Genomic DNA, 15,683 nt, shown 5'->3' on the forward strand with positions numbered 1-15,683 from the left:
TACAGATCGACAATAATTTAGTTGTCAGCACTGTTAACAGTTTCAGTGCTGATCAAAGCTGCTGGGCTGCGCTGAGAAAATTAGAGCCAGTTGCAGCCACTTATCAAAGGGCGCCAGCAATAAATAATCTGCAACTCTGTGACAGACTCTATTCCTGTCATACATAATCTCCCGCACCCCTTCTGTTTCTTTTTAGTGGCTTCTCGGCACACAGAATCAATGTGCAATCAGAAGCGAAATAAAACCCAATACAAAACGGTTCACTCTTTTCTGTAATTAATCTGTAAGGAATAAAGTAAATCCTTGCAAAAGTGGGCTGGTGATGGTGGAAATCACTCAGTGCATGCCGTACAGGGCTCAGATACACCCAAGTTTGACAAAGACTTCCCAGCTGATGCAGCTGAGCACAGTAAAAGCATCATTCCCTAAGCGGCACAGAGCCTGAACCTGCCATGCAGAGAGAGGTTTGCCAGGCACAGACATCAGGCACACTAGCCCAGCATTACTGCTTTAGCTTTAAAAATAGTGCAGTAGATGTTGCTGGTTACAGTATCCCATAGTGATCCTACACACATTGCAGTGGACAAGCATGCTTACCTACAGCCCTGCTTCTTCCTGCATCACTCTGCATCTGGAAAATAGCCACGTGGTTTTTCCTTCATGGCTTTTCCCAACATTGCTAAATTAAGTGACAAGCACAAAACACACACCTCAGCCAAAGCTTGCTCCCAAGGCTATTTGTATTGCTGTTGTTCTGCACACCATGTGCTCTTCCCAGGCCCTCATGCTCTCACTGTGAAGGAAGAGTCTTGCAAATAACATCTGTATTTGCTGGTGTCACCAGCTGCAGTGTATCAGCCAGTGTCTTTCTGCACACAGTTTTACAGTGACTCCTCTGGGTTTGTGTCAGATCATATTCCTCCAACACATCTGGCACGATGTGACTGAAAACAATACTAACTAAAAAGCTTTGGAAGAACTCCCACTTGTTGCACTGATCTCATGAATAACTGATATTCAAAATGATAGAAAATTAAGACGACAGTGATAACAGTAACAATAAGAAGCTAGCACTTCCGAGGTACTTTACATCTTCAAAGTACTGTGCAAACAAGGATTAGAATGTATGCACAAACACCACCTTCTACACTCAACAGTCCATGGTTTGCTGAAGCCACAGCATCTGCTGAGACATGAAGATCTTTCATTAGATCAGAAATGTCAATGATCAGAGACACTGTCGCTGTGGGAAACTGTTGAAATCCTTGTGGGAGGCAACGCTCATGTGTCAGGCAGCACTAACACCGCCAGGATCCTAATGCCGCTGCCTTGGAGGAAATGCTACACCCCAGTGAGGCCCCCTGCAAGGAGTGATGCCAAGGCCAGGGATCTGCTGCCCCTCTCCTACAAGGGGCTGGGATAACGAGGGCACCCAGAGACATTGCCTGTGTTTTTGGGGTAGCCAAGCAGGAGAGGAACCATGTGGGGTGCACACTGTGCAGAAAAAAGTCCAGCCTCATTTAAGAGGGCAGAAAAATCCTGCAGTGAATTGTGGCAGTAAATGACAGAAAGAGTGGAAAATAACTTTTTTTCTTTCTGCATGCACCAGAGTTGGCCTGGGCAAGGAGCACAGTAAATCCACCCAGTGCGTTTGAGGTCTGGAAGTCAGTGTTCAGACAAGAGTGTTTCTCTTGTTTTCAGACAGTTATTAAAGGAGCCCCCTGTGGTTGGGTATTATGAGCTGAAAGAAAAACCTGGGATGAATTTGAAGAGAAAGGCTCACAAGCAACTACCACTGCAAGGGGCCTGAGGTCTCCATCGAAAGGAAGGGATGCGGGCAGGCTTCTTCTGGAAAGGACACCCTGAAGCCATGCTAGTTGGAAGGCACAGGGGATTTTTGAGGGCACATGAGACAAGGAGCTGCCAGGAATATTTCTGTTGGGGAAAAAGATTTGATGGTCTCTGCAGGTCCCTTACAGCCCTATGTTTCCTTTGGTTCACAATTTCCCCCTTTTCATCACCCAGCACTACAAAGATAAGTCGGTCTTCCAGCATTTGCTCAGGCTATTTGGCATTTGCAGCAACACCAGCAAATCCAACAGTACTGTGGTGGGTCACTTGTGAAAGAGAGTGGACAATTTTTGAATGGGTGGATGCGCAGGCAGCTTTAAGCAACCCCTTCTCTGTATCGAACCATTAAATGTCACAGGAACCTGGAGGCTCCTCACAAACAGTTCTGGACTGTAGTCTGCCCTTCACAGCCACGAGACTCGCTGTCTGCCTGCAAGGCAGGAAGATCCGGAGATGGGAAGTGCCACTGCCTCATTTGTGAGCAATGGCACATCTACCTCCACCATTTCAGCCACACCAAAACAAGAGGAAATCCTCACATTTCTTTCCAGGATGAAGCTATTATACCTCCCTTCTAAGATGTCCTGCCTCTTCCTTATGCAGCCTAGTTCAGAATTACAGTCATAACAAATTCCTTCTGCAGACTGGTATGTGGTTGCTCTCTTGCTAGCTCACACCACTCAGCTGGACTTGAGTCAGTGGTGACTTGCTTGGGTTTAGTGCGGACAGGATTGGTCTAAACGCTTCTTGATCTTAAAGAGATTTGCTTGAAAGTCGTTTTCCACGTGCCTGGTAATCACATTCCCACTGTTTCTTTCTTTGTTTATGCCCCATTTCTGCCAAGTAACAGCTTCCTTCCTGTACTTGGAAGAGCAGATCTGGGTCCCTGTGCTTATACCAGGTGATTTTCTTTACAAGTTTGGCTGAACTGTTTGCTTTCCTAAAAAGCAGGCCAAACACCTTCTTCTTAAAAAAAAAAAGTCAACAGTCAAAATTATCACTGTTAAACACAGTTAGAAAAAGGCCAAGTAGCACATGCAGCTTTGCGCTGCTAAATTACCAATGTAAAACCAGATCTTAGAGGAGACTCCCACACTCAAAATCTCTTTGAATTCTGATGCTTGCAACAAATCAATGGCCTGACCAATGTGCAACTAGAAAACAACTGAGCCAGCACCTGGATTGTGCAAGTAGGTTCAGCAAAGAAGCTACCTTCAAAGACACTACAAATAGGAAAGAGGCTTGTTAACTTGTCTAGGAAAATCTCAGCATGATCCCACCTCAAAGTCTACGCTGGCCCTTTTCCTCTGGGCATGACTTACTTGGCCAAAGACATTGCCCAAGTAACAAAACACAGCTTCTTCCTATGACCCAAAGCCATCTCCCTTTGTATCTTCTGATTTCCTGCAAAAAAAGGCACACCTTTTCCCTTCAAATCCCTCTGAATCACAGAGCAGGCAGGCAGCCCTTAACCCTCTTCTGGCCAGGCAGCAGAAGAGTTGCTGGGGCAGAAGCCACACATCCTTGCTCTGCCCTCCAGCCTCAGGAGCCTTTGGCCATCCCAATGCCAGCCCAGTGCAGAGATGCCATGAGGCTTCTCCAGCAGCTCTGGCAAGGTTGTTTTAGCAAAAATGAGCCTACCAGGCCTTCTGATTGTACAGTCTCCATGGTGTATTTCTACCAACAACAAACCAAATTAAAAAAAAAATAAAATTCTTTCTCATTTTAGACCTGGAATCTTCTTGAAATATCACTGAGGTGAAAGAGATTTGGGCTTTGCACTTTTCTGTGGTCACAGAGTGCAAACACACACATATTGACACAAAAGAAACATACCAGAGTCTACAATGCTGCTTTTCCATTAAGCAAGATGAAGAGGAGATGGAGGAAGAATTGCTTTCTGGTATACTCCTGGCTGTGCTTTGTCACTGCTTCCAGACTCCCCATTAACTGCACATCTTGGAATGAACAGACCCTTGATTTCTAGTAAGCAGCAGATTAAACCATTTTGCATTCAGAACTTTGTTAAAGAAAAAACTTTTGGTTCTAAATTGCTGTTCTCAGTTTTATAAAATCTTTCATGCTGCACCTTGCCATGCTATTTTCAAACTAAAGCTCTTTTAAAGAACAAATATAATTCATCTGTTTTCTTAAACTTCTTCCAAGATGACCTGTAAACAGGGACAAGTCTTAAACAGTTCCCTATCATACTATACAAAAAGAAAGTATAGAAACTAACATTTCAATTTTTCAGAAAATATATGCTTTGTTGCTATGGTTTAAGACAATTCTATAGGTTGCACCAGTGGCTTTACCAGTACAGCAGCCAAACCGATCTCCTGCCATTTCCCTAATTCCACACACTCTTCTCAAGCCTCTCATATACTTGAAGTGGCTGATGCAATTTTTATTTGCCATTCAGATATATCAAGACAACCATAGGTATAAAACTGCCAGCAACTTCAGCAGTAACAGCATTTCACACAAGAGGAACAATTTATCCCAGTTCTCTCATTTAGTCCTATTGCTCTCACTTGTGTGTGGTAATAACCGGCTTCTGTGGCTTCACTACAGTAACTCCTGATTTACACCGGTGACATGGAAATCGGCGTGCAGATGTGGCAGCATGGCACCATGCAACCAGGCACTCCTGCAAACTCTAAAACCCCACCTAGGAGAGTAAACAACTCTGGGAAGGCTTCCTCACATCTTCACTCTTGAGGAAGCCACAGGTCAGAGGGAGCAGGCTGGAGATACGCCAACTGTCCTTATTATGCTAACAGTCCTACATGCTAAAGAGTGTCTTTTGCCTTAGTATCACCCTTTTCTATCTGCAAATTAATAGGGCTACAGGAAGTGAGTTACTGACAGAATGAGGCATGCTTGCCACTTTATGCAAAGTACAGCTTTGAAGGGGTGCTGCTTTTCACCAGCAAAGCTGCTGCTGTCATCTATTTAGCTCATGCAAAGAAAGTAACCTTTCTAAATCACAGCACGTTCATTCCTGAAGAATAGTAGAACTAGGAACAGCACCAAAGGCATAACCAGGTCTGAAAAGGTGGCTGTGGGCTTTTCCGTGAATGCAATCCCTGAAACAACACAGATTCAGAACTTGGCTCATTTGTAGTATTAATATCTATTACACAACACAGGAACTTCCCTCCCATCACCAATACCAATGCATGTGATGCTTTGCTATTTCACTACAGAACTGACTTTCAGAAGAGCCGTATCCTCCTGCCTCCACAGGGGCTCCACTGTATCCAAGCAGCAAAATACTGTAGTAACAGGGTAGTAAAGTGAGAAAATGCAAGGCGTTCTGCACTAGCAGCAATGAAAGGATCAGATGAGAGAGGTACCATTTTGGAGATTCACAGACTGACCCCTGAAGATAACAGTTTTTTTAAAAAAACGAAACCAAACAGGAGAAAGTGAAAGAATTACAGCCAGTATTTCCTGCAGTTCAAAGAATCCCGGGAGTCAGAGAGATGTGTAAGGACAGCTAGACAGAAAAGCATCTGAAAATAAAAGCTATAAAAAATAACAGAGAAGTCTCAAATGGCAGCAACAGAGGAGAGCTAAGAGCAACAAGAATATGTCCATCACCCATCCCTCTAGACGAATTACTCTTCTCAGGATGTTTCTGGCTGACAGGTTGATCTTGGAAAGACCTTTCTTACATTCTCTGTGCCTGTTTCTGGGAACATAGCTATGAGAAATCAGCCTGCTAGAAAGTATGGGTAGGTCTGGGCCTTTGGACCCTCGTTTAGGAGAAAATGTAAACCTTTTTCTAAATATGTGATTAGGTCCCATGATCCAGGAAGAAGCAAGAAGATAGCTAATGTGTGTTTATAAATCTTGCCACATCTGATGGCTGCTTCCAAACTCTCCATTAACAACTTGGTAAGTGTCCAGTAACAGGAGGTTTTCCAGTCTTAGGACACTGAGGAAATGTGCACTATTGTAATGATATTCCTAAATGACATGATGTAGTCGAGATGGGATTTGTGCTTGCTGCCCAGTTCTCCTGAATCACTGCCATGCTGCCAATAAATGATAGTGCTTTGGGTTTGGGGGTTTATTCTTTTTCCTCAGTTTAATAAACAAAAGTTGCAAGGAGAAGTCTTTTTCTTGAAGGCAGAATGCTAATCTGCAAAGAAGAAGAAAAGAACAGGACAGAATTTGTCTTTGAAGAGTGAAAAACATCACACAACAGTAAACCCAGATGCAGTTTCATGCCCACAAAAACCAGCAAAGCTCTTTAGAAAGGCTGGAAGGTACTGCGAGTCCAGCGATGCACCCCACAAGGACTCATTCACACACAGAAACCTCTGCAGCATCCGGCCCGGTCTTTAAGAACTACAGCAGTGGAGTTAATTCACAGCGAGAAGAATTGTGCTGCCAGAGCAACACTGCCCTACAAAGATCAGCCCCACGTTGGGGGCAAACAGGGGAAAAGTAGATGGGCAAAAGCCCAACTAAGCCAACTGCTGCCAGCAGGAAAAAAGATGAGGAGGACTGGCAGCCCCAAGAGCTGCCAAGTTGAGAACTGGAGGAAAAGGGCTGGGCAAGTTCAGCAAGCCTAGGGCAAAGGGGTCACTAAACCAGGCAAACTGGGTGCTCAGTCTTTGAAAATCAGGGCAAAGGCTACTGGGACCCATTTCAGAGCCCACTGCTCCCCAGCGTAGAATGAAGGCAGGACAAGGGTGCTGCTCACCCACCCAAGCCCCCTTCTCTGCTGCTGGCAGCCCTAAGGCACAACAGGAGGTTTAGACTGAAAAACTGTATTTGATGAAACATGTGCGGGCTGCTACAGGGCAAAGTAAACTTTCTAAATGCACTGAGCTATCATTATTATGTGCAATTCTGAATTGTTTGTTGTAACTTTAGTTACTAAAATAGGTAGGAAAAAAATTATCCCTTAGTTGTATACCTACTGTGAAAAAAAGCAAGCAAGAGGGACAAAAAGGAAATTGTTTTTCCTGGGGGCCAAACATGCAAGAGCTGAACTCCAACTAACTTCTGCAGTTAAGAAGGGAGAATGAAAATGGGTTGTGTGTTAAATCGTGACCTTGCCTTCTCAGCAGTGTCAGCCTGCTTCCATGAAACAGCACGTCTCTCCACCTTTGGAAGAGTTCTGTTCCAAATGCAATCACTTATTTGCAAAAAGCGTAACTCCACCCACAGCTTTTTCAGATCCACACTTAGTGCTTGGTGACAACATGGTTTGTTCTAAGTACTCCTCTACAGTAACATACCACAGAGGACTGCTGATAAGAAACAGGGCCACTGAGAATGAAATAGCACAAAAAAAGCTTTTCTTGTTAAGATTTATTCAGATTTAATGAATTCCAGTGAAATAAAAACGTATCCAAACCTTCAGAAATTCACTTTTCAAAAGTTCAAAAGCTTGTGGTTTTATATCAGAGAACACGGTAGACTGAAGTAATTTTGATGCCTCTTTACATGACTTTGGCACTTCTTTACACAATAAAAAAGATATACTTCAGACTACACAAATAACTTGTTCAATGGTCAGTATTTTCAGTACAGCCCATGCTGACTAGTTGAATGTATTGGGCACTTACATTAAACTGCTCATTAGGCTTAATTTGCACTAACTGTAACTACTTAAAGATGAGTTTATTGCCTGGAACTACATAAGGATATGGTTTTTCATTAAAGTGGTAAGGAGGGAACACCCATAGAAAGTAAACCACCATATTTTTTCCAAAACTCTTGTTTTCATTATGGTCTTTTACACAAACATTGCGCATTGTAGCTTAAAATGAAGCCAACCACAAGACTACATACATGATGACCAATGTGTCAGCTTTTGTATCCAGCTGTAAGCAACCAGCATCAGAAACAGCTTGTTCTCCTCCCTGTTCACAAACCCTTTTGCTTTAATGCTTTCAGATCTACAAGGTTTTGCTTTTAAAACAGTTCCCAAAAAGAAAAAGATGTTATAGGAATGGTAAGAAACCCAACAACGGAGCCAGATGAAGTGAACAACAGAGAGAGTCAAAAACCTCAGTAAAGGTCACTTTACTTACCATTATCTCTGCTGGTAAAGGACATACCAGACATGTGGAGCCAGATCCACAGCTGGTGAATTGACGTTGATGCAAGTGAGGCTATTTACATGATGTCTTTTTAAGTTTAGCAGAGAGCAGGATCTGTTTGAGAGGACAACCATGAGGCTCCAGGCTGTCTTTGAAGAGCTAACATAACATTTCATGCTACAGATAGCTGAGTATCATGTGTTTCATTGGCTTCTGGTTTTAAGCTGTGCTCCTGTGGTTAAGCAGAGCAGCTGCACAGCAAGGAGGGAATGACTTGCAACCCAAGAGAACTGCCAGTGCTTGCACTCCAGCCAGGAGAGTGCTGTATGTGCCTGCGGCTCAGGAGTACCACACATGGCAGCTAACTCTGATAGAGTGAAGACAGTCAAGCTTGAACCCTGTGATTTAGAAAATAGCCTTTCCCTCAAAAGAATGGACGCCCAAAGGAAGGACCACCGGCCCTAAGCCTGCTCTCTGCCTCAAAGGGCACATTTCTAATCTAAAGCGAGGAAAAGCGCTCAGAAGTGTTTCTGACAGAATATGCCATTAAAAAAACGGCAACATTAACGTTGAAAAAGGATTCTGTCTCTGAAACCACGCCTGTTATAGTCTCTTCTGCCAAGAAAAGTTATTTCTGCAGCTGTGCCATCAGTGACTCAGAGACGTGCTGAGTCTCCAGACTTGTCCTGTCAGTGGTTCAGTGGCAGCATGGGCAAGAAGGAGAGACTACCTCAAGAAGACAGGGAACCAGGACTGACACGATTGAGCCAGGTTGGTTTCTGCAGTATTTTTGCTTATATTAAACAGAATGAATACAGCAGTGAATGCAAAACCAGACTGTGAGCTGTGATCCCATAGCTGGAACATGGTGGTGGAGGAAGAGCAACACAAACGTCCTTTCTTTGCAGCTCACTGCGTTGATCAGCAGGTGACCACAACAAGCAGGATAGTCCTCATGCCTGCTACTCTTGGTCTGGCATTTTACAGCTTTTCCAAGTGGACTAAGTTCACAGATAGATTGTCATTATTCGGTTTAGGGTCTGACAGCAGGAGAAACATTGTAAGCAAAGTGCTTCCCTGTAGAGACAGGCAAGAAGGTGGCTGAGAACCTGCTGGTAAAAATGAATCAAGAAATAAAACAAGCCAAGTGTACATTTAATTCCTTGAAATCTGGCTTGAAGTCCTGAGTTCACAGCTGGTGAGCCCCAGGTCAGGATTTCCAGGGATGTTAAATGGGCCTGCGAGAGCTAAACATGGCCTAGGAGGGCCACATCCACATTCCAAGCTTAGGACCAGAGCATGACAATCGGTGCTTTGCAAGACTATGGCACTGAGGTGGTGCTCAGGAAAACCAAACCTGGAAAAAAGCACCAGCAAAAGTGGCTGACATACATTCAGTGCTGTCTGCATCCAGCCTGACCAGATCTGCAGGCAGGACCGGTTGGGCTGAAACCATCACACTCCTCACAGCCAAGGCCTTCATCTCCTTCTTGAGCAATCTGGGTAACGGCTGCCACTGAAAGCACAACAGAGGTGTTACAGTGTGGATGAAGTTGGACAAAAAAGTAGGCAGAGACTGGTTTTTGCTTAGATTTCTATGTGGTAACATCCACGAGACCCTAATGGTTCAGTGACAGAAGGATCCAACATGAGCAAATAGAAGCTCTCCACAACTGCGCACACAAACATCCATAGAGCTACATCAATACATATATGCCCACACACACATTTATGAATTCAACACAATACTCATATCCTCACAGAAAGTCAGGAAAATCTACCTGCAATAATATGCTGCAGTGATGATATCTTAACTGATTGCTATTTCAAGACACTGTCACTGGAAAAGATTTATATCCCTATCACTGTGCCTGTCCATGCAATTAGTCTGTCTTTGTGTCAAACTATATTAATGGACATGGAATGGAAAATTTATATTAAAAAAAAAAAAATTGTTCACAGGAAAGAAAATAACCTATGCAGATACACTATGCATAACAAAAGAGAAAGCTCAAGACTGAGGAAGTTTAATGCTATAGTTCCCTGCATAAAAAGCATCAGAAAATTCCAATTACTGCCTCTCAACTCTTGCATATAAATTTTTTTTGCCTATAAACAAAAAATATCACAGATCACTGCAATTTAATCAGGAAGGTAAAAGTACAGATTAGCTTATGTTGTGTGGAGAAGCATAGTTAAGCTTATGAACATGCAATAAAAGTAACTTGGAAGTGACAGAATCAAACAAGAAAAATGAATCATGACTGAAATAAATTATCTTTTACGAGAGCTTAATGTCAATTGGTAGGTTCCTCCAGGAAGCTGAAATAGGAAATTCTCCTATCATGCACCTCTCTGGATGGACAACCATTACTGAGACGTGGAGCTGCAGGCACCTTCTGGAGGCCCATAGGAGGCTCTGCATCCTGGCTGGACCCAGTCATGCACACCACAAAGGAATCAAAGCAAAAACGTACATGCAAGTCCCCCGCACCTTTCCAGAGGAGCACTCCAACGAAGTTACCACATAGAAATCCTCAGCATGACTGAGGATCTGACCCCAAACTCTGACTGCTCCGTATTACGCTGCACAGACTATAAATGAAATATTTATGCATTCATTTCATAGGAAATATGTTACAAAAATTAAATATATCAGAACTGTGAAAAGCACTAGGTATTCATTCTCCTAAATAGCTAAATTTCTGCTGGATGAAGCAGCAGGTTGCTGTTAATACTGCAGTCTCCATCTGGGAGTACTGCACAATAACCTTCCAGTCACTCAGCTGGCAAAAGCTCCTCTTTGATCCAGACAGCAAGGCACTGAAGAGCAGTATCTGGTCTTAAATGAATCCACTGCTAGGATTTTCATGACAAGAAAAGAGCTTCTCTCTTCCTCCCTCAACTCACCTCACAGTCCTTATATGACATTCACACAAAACACAGCTCTGGCTTCAGAAAAACACATCTTGTTGGCATTTCACCAACTCTGTGCGATGAGCTGACTTTTGCCAAAGCAGGAGAAAATTTCACAGCAACTTTCCTTGATCAGACCACTCAGCTCAATCAAACACTGCAGGAGCTAACTAACCCAGGCATCTCCATCAAAGCAAATAAAACAATATTATAAATGGAGCTACTTCCAAAGAGCAACACATCAGGTATCAGAGAGCCAGACTGGCAGTTACCATTTATTTAATCCTTCATCAAATGTAAGATAGGTACAGCATTTCAGCAAAAGCAGAAAAACATGTCAGGATGAATATGCCAGTTCTTTCAGAAAGCATCAGGGTTCAGATCCTGCCCTGGTGAAAGCTGGAACCACTGTGCACCATAAAATCCACCCAGGTTTCTTTTCCAGGACAGCCTGAGTCCATGCACCTAAGTTAAGAGCAGAGCAGTGGTTCCTAAGCTGCCACAACTGGGCACTGCTCCATTGAAATCACAATTCATTTACAGCAGGGAGTTCTTCTTATAAATGTTCGCTGAATAAATTAGGTGATCCCACTGGAAACGTTCCTCTGCAAGAGAAACCTTTTTTAATAGGGACCAACCTCTAATAATCTCCCACACAGTGAATAATGCTGTACTCCACAAATAGCCTGACTGATCTGCATGGGTGGTTATCGTGAGTAAGGTACTACTCACAGTGAGCAAAGGTGATAAAAAGTCTGTTTCTTTCTGGTTATCACAAAGACGTGGCCTTCTTCTATTGCATATATGAGACTAATGGCTTGTAAGGATCTGACTCATGTTTTAGGTGTGTCTTATCTTTAGAAAGACAGTTATACTAAAAAAAAAGGGAAAAGTGTATTTTTACCTTGTATACAGTGTGGATACAGTGTCTTTAGGGAAGCAGGGAATGCAATTCCTGTGCCCTCTGCTTTACACACAAACAGGTTGAACACATGACAGCCTGCCACAAGTGTTTGCTTATGAACATACTAACAGTAAGTTTCAAATAATCTAAAATGGGCATCGACCATGGTAGTAACCCATCCTGGAGCTCATACTTCCTGATGTCTTCACACCAGACAACAGTCCAGGTCCTGCCCTAAGCAGCCACTTACCTGTGCTCCTGCACAATGCCCTAAAGTGGTCTGAGAGCAGAACAAGTATCCTATGTAAATGGCCACAACAGCTTTTACAGGACACTGAAGTGATTAACATCATCACTCTGCAGAAAAGTAATGTTTCCACAGATACTGTCCTAAATGTATCCATTACTAACCTATTACTATGCAGTACAAAAGGAGTTGCACGAAATAAACTCCTGCAATACTCCCCAAATTTCTTAACAGCATATTACTGATGTTTCCAGAAATAATGTGAAGTCAAAAATAAAACCAAACACTTTAACTTTCTATTACAAGAAAAAAATAAAAATCTCCCAGTTCTGCTTCTGTCTCAGCTTCATTCTGAGCACTTCAGCTTTGTTTGCTCCAGAACATTTTGAGTGTAACCACACTAGGGACAGGTCAGATGGTGTACTCAGCACTGATGCTGAATATCCAGATGACCATACATGTGCAGCACCTTGTCATACAGATCTGATGGTCTTGTGAATATAACATGGGATTGGAAGTTAAAAATAAAAACCCAAACCCTACACCTTCTGCATTTCTGTTTTCCAGTCCATGTTTAAACTGTACAAACATATAGAGTGGGGACTTTGACTCTTCCTGTTGGGCAATGCATGAAAACATTGGGTTTCTGATCTCATTAGAAGTCTTGATGTGCTGTCAGGCTTGTGGATCTGACAAGGGGTGTTACTGCAAAGAAAGACAACGCTGCACAGATGCCTTTAATTTGGAAGAACATCTTTTTGAAGATGCATTCACCACCCTAAATGACCAGCCAGGTAGTGATTCCTTACAGTCGTTTTCCACATGTGGTGGGCTTTCCAAGCAAAGATAAGCTAAGGTGTGCCAGCAGCTCAGCTCTTTATTCCCCAGCCTTCTTCCTCCTACCTGAAGCTGTCACATGCCACACAAGATAAGGCATTACCAACGGCCCTTTCTTTACACTCACCCTACTCCTTGGCAGCAATTAACATCCCCAGTTCTCAGGTGCTCCGTTCGAAAACAAAAGCATAAATCTCAGACTGAAAAGATAAAACCCCTTAAACTGGAAAAAGAGTTGAAACTATTAGCAGGTGGAATATAGTGGACTCAGGACGTATCTTATGCCTGGAAGAACAGGATTAACAAGATGACTGATGAACTGCTCTGCAAATCCAGACAACTCCAGCAGCAGGGAACTAAGGAGCAAAAAGGCTATCGCTCCAGCTTGCAGAGAGACTACAGTATCAACAAAAATGATACCCAAGCTTTTCAAGCAGACATCTGCTAGGAGCAGACTAGGACCTGGGAAGATAAACAGTACTAACACACATAGACTGAGAATAAACCCAGTTATACACCAGAACTCAGAAGCCTAGTTTTGATAATAGCTAATGGCAAATTCAACCCCAGAGTAGTTATGGCAGCTTTCTGGTTGCAATAAATCATGCCTCACTTGCAATAGACTCCAGAGACCTGTCCATCCACGAGGTAAGTATTCAAGCAGTGCTCTCTTCTTCCAGGAGGATTGTTGTTGCTGGTATTTACATTGCCCAACTTCTGGTAACCAATTACGGCTCCTAAATTAGGAAATTTGTCTCTCTGTTTTTAATGGAAAGAGAGAGGCTCCTGCCAAGAGTGACTCAAAGCCACAGCCTCTCTTAGCAGGACACTAGTATCCATACACTCTTAGGGCAGACATTGAAGTCAGACACCTAAAGATAGTAAGTGAAAACATGCACTGAAACTCATTTCCATTCCACTCACATATGTTCTTTTTTGGGAAGGAAGCACTTCTTCTGGCTACACAATTTTGGCCCCTAAACACCTATTTAAACTACCTTTGTACCTACCAGTGAAGTACCCATGTAGGGATGCACCTGGGTCAAGGCTGCATTACTCTCTCCAAGACTGGCTGCAGCAGCATGTAGAAGCCTCATGCACAAATGGAAATGTTAAGGGGGAAGGGGAGAATTCCAAGTTTGGAGGCTTTCAAGATTTGTAACTTGTGACCTGGAGCAGAATTCAGAGCAGCAGGCAAGACTGTAACATTTAAGAAATGCCACACAGCACAAATGCATGATGCAATCCAAGAGCATTACCACTCTTGGTGGCTGTGTAGCACTTGGCTGTGCTTGCTGCCTTTATCCTCAGAAGGACAACCAAAACTAACCCTGAATACCAGCAGATCGTCATACAGGTGCAACTGCCCCAGAAGACTTCCATTTGGTAGGCACACAGCAACAAACGCCAGCTGATACACTTTCCACCCAAACACTTCTTCCAAACAGGGCGATGATCTCTGCTGGGTTCCACAACCTCTGCCAATACCCACACAAAGCTGTAAGTTCACTTAGAAGAACACAGCCCATTTGTTGGGCTTTCTGAAGCTGTATCACTCACTGTTGTCTTAATCTACTGCACCTGGCGGGGGGGCAATTAACTATCGTTATGGTGCCTTTTTGATAAAGGCTGCAAGAGAAAGCAAATGACTGCTTAATGCAGCATTCATTATGGAGAAGTGAGAGATATGTAAGAAAATTATGTGAGATGGTTATTAACTGATTAACGTGTTACCTTCCATCCCAGGTAGAAAGAGATTTTTTAAAGTCCTGTAATGTATTTCTTCCCCATGCCTCTGCCCAAAGCAAGACTGAGTGTACTCAGGTCCTGCCCAGCTGGTATTTCTCCAGGATACTCTTAGAGACCTCCAGGGAGGAAAACTACACAGCTTTTCCTTCACAGCCTCTTCCAACAATTCATCATCTCTACAATTACAAGGTTTTTCCTAATGCTTCATCTGACTCATTTATTTACACTGAGAACACGAGTGCCATGGGTAGCAGTAGAAAAACTTAATATCACTATAATGGCTTATAATTAAAGTTACCCAAGACTTCCCAGTAGAAGACTTCTACTCAACTGAATTTCAACTATTTGTGTTGAAAGTCAGCATCTCATTCACCTGCCTTAGGGCTGGTTTAAAGGGTATTTCAACCAGACATAATCAGTGATTTCTACGAATGAGTAGAGATACAGTGTTTTTAGCACACTAGCCAGAGACCTTGCCTTGGAAAACCTCAGCATTGAAACCCTCTGCCCCAACTCCTCCACTTGGAAGCAGGAACTTACAGATACAGCCTAGCCCTGCTCCTATGGAGAAGTACCAAAATTTGGCCAAGCTGTGTGTTTTCATTACAGCCTTCCATCCCACCACTGCAGGGGCTCAGGAGTTAACTACTGGTGCAGCCACTTCACAAGTGAAAGAAGGTAAAATCAATGGCAGCTGAACCTAGCTCACATGGCAGCAGATCCAAAACAAGCCCCAAACAGCTCAGAAACACACACAGGTTGGATAAGGGACACATCTTCCACAATGAATCTTTCCACCTATCACCTAGGAGCCTGGCCTTGGCACACTGAAGGCTGGATGTGTACTGAAGACCAACAATGAAGTAGATACAGGGGAAGACGCAACTGGAACTGAGTCTACAAGAACACAGTGTAGGACCTGACGCTATTCACTCTGAGCTTGGTGGCAATCTCCTAATAATCTCAATGGAGCAGAAGCTGGTTCCCAGTACTTTACTCACAATCTGCCCTTCCACCTTTCCTGTGATCCCTCCAGTCCAAAGATGAGGTATGCTGGCAAGAGAAGACAGCAAAAAAGCGTATGTCCCTTGTTTTGAGTATGGTGATCTGTCTG

At 43.3% G+C, this 15,683-nt stretch overlaps 1 protein-coding gene across 3 annotated transcripts in view; it reads right to left on the reverse strand.

Moving 5' to 3' along the window:
- OSBPL5 (oxysterol binding protein like 5) overlaps window positions 1-15,683 on the reverse strand; it is a 179,470-nt gene that overhangs the window by 81,058 nt on the left and 82,729 nt on the right. The gene's annotated exons all lie outside the window — the stretch shown is intronic.

This window comes from Strigops habroptila, chromosome 4 (assembly GCF_004027225.2).
Source record: "Strigops habroptila isolate Jane chromosome 4, bStrHab1.2.pri, whole genome shotgun sequence".
NCBI classification, from domain to species: Eukaryota; Metazoa; Chordata; class Aves; order Psittaciformes; family Psittacidae; genus Strigops; species Strigops habroptila.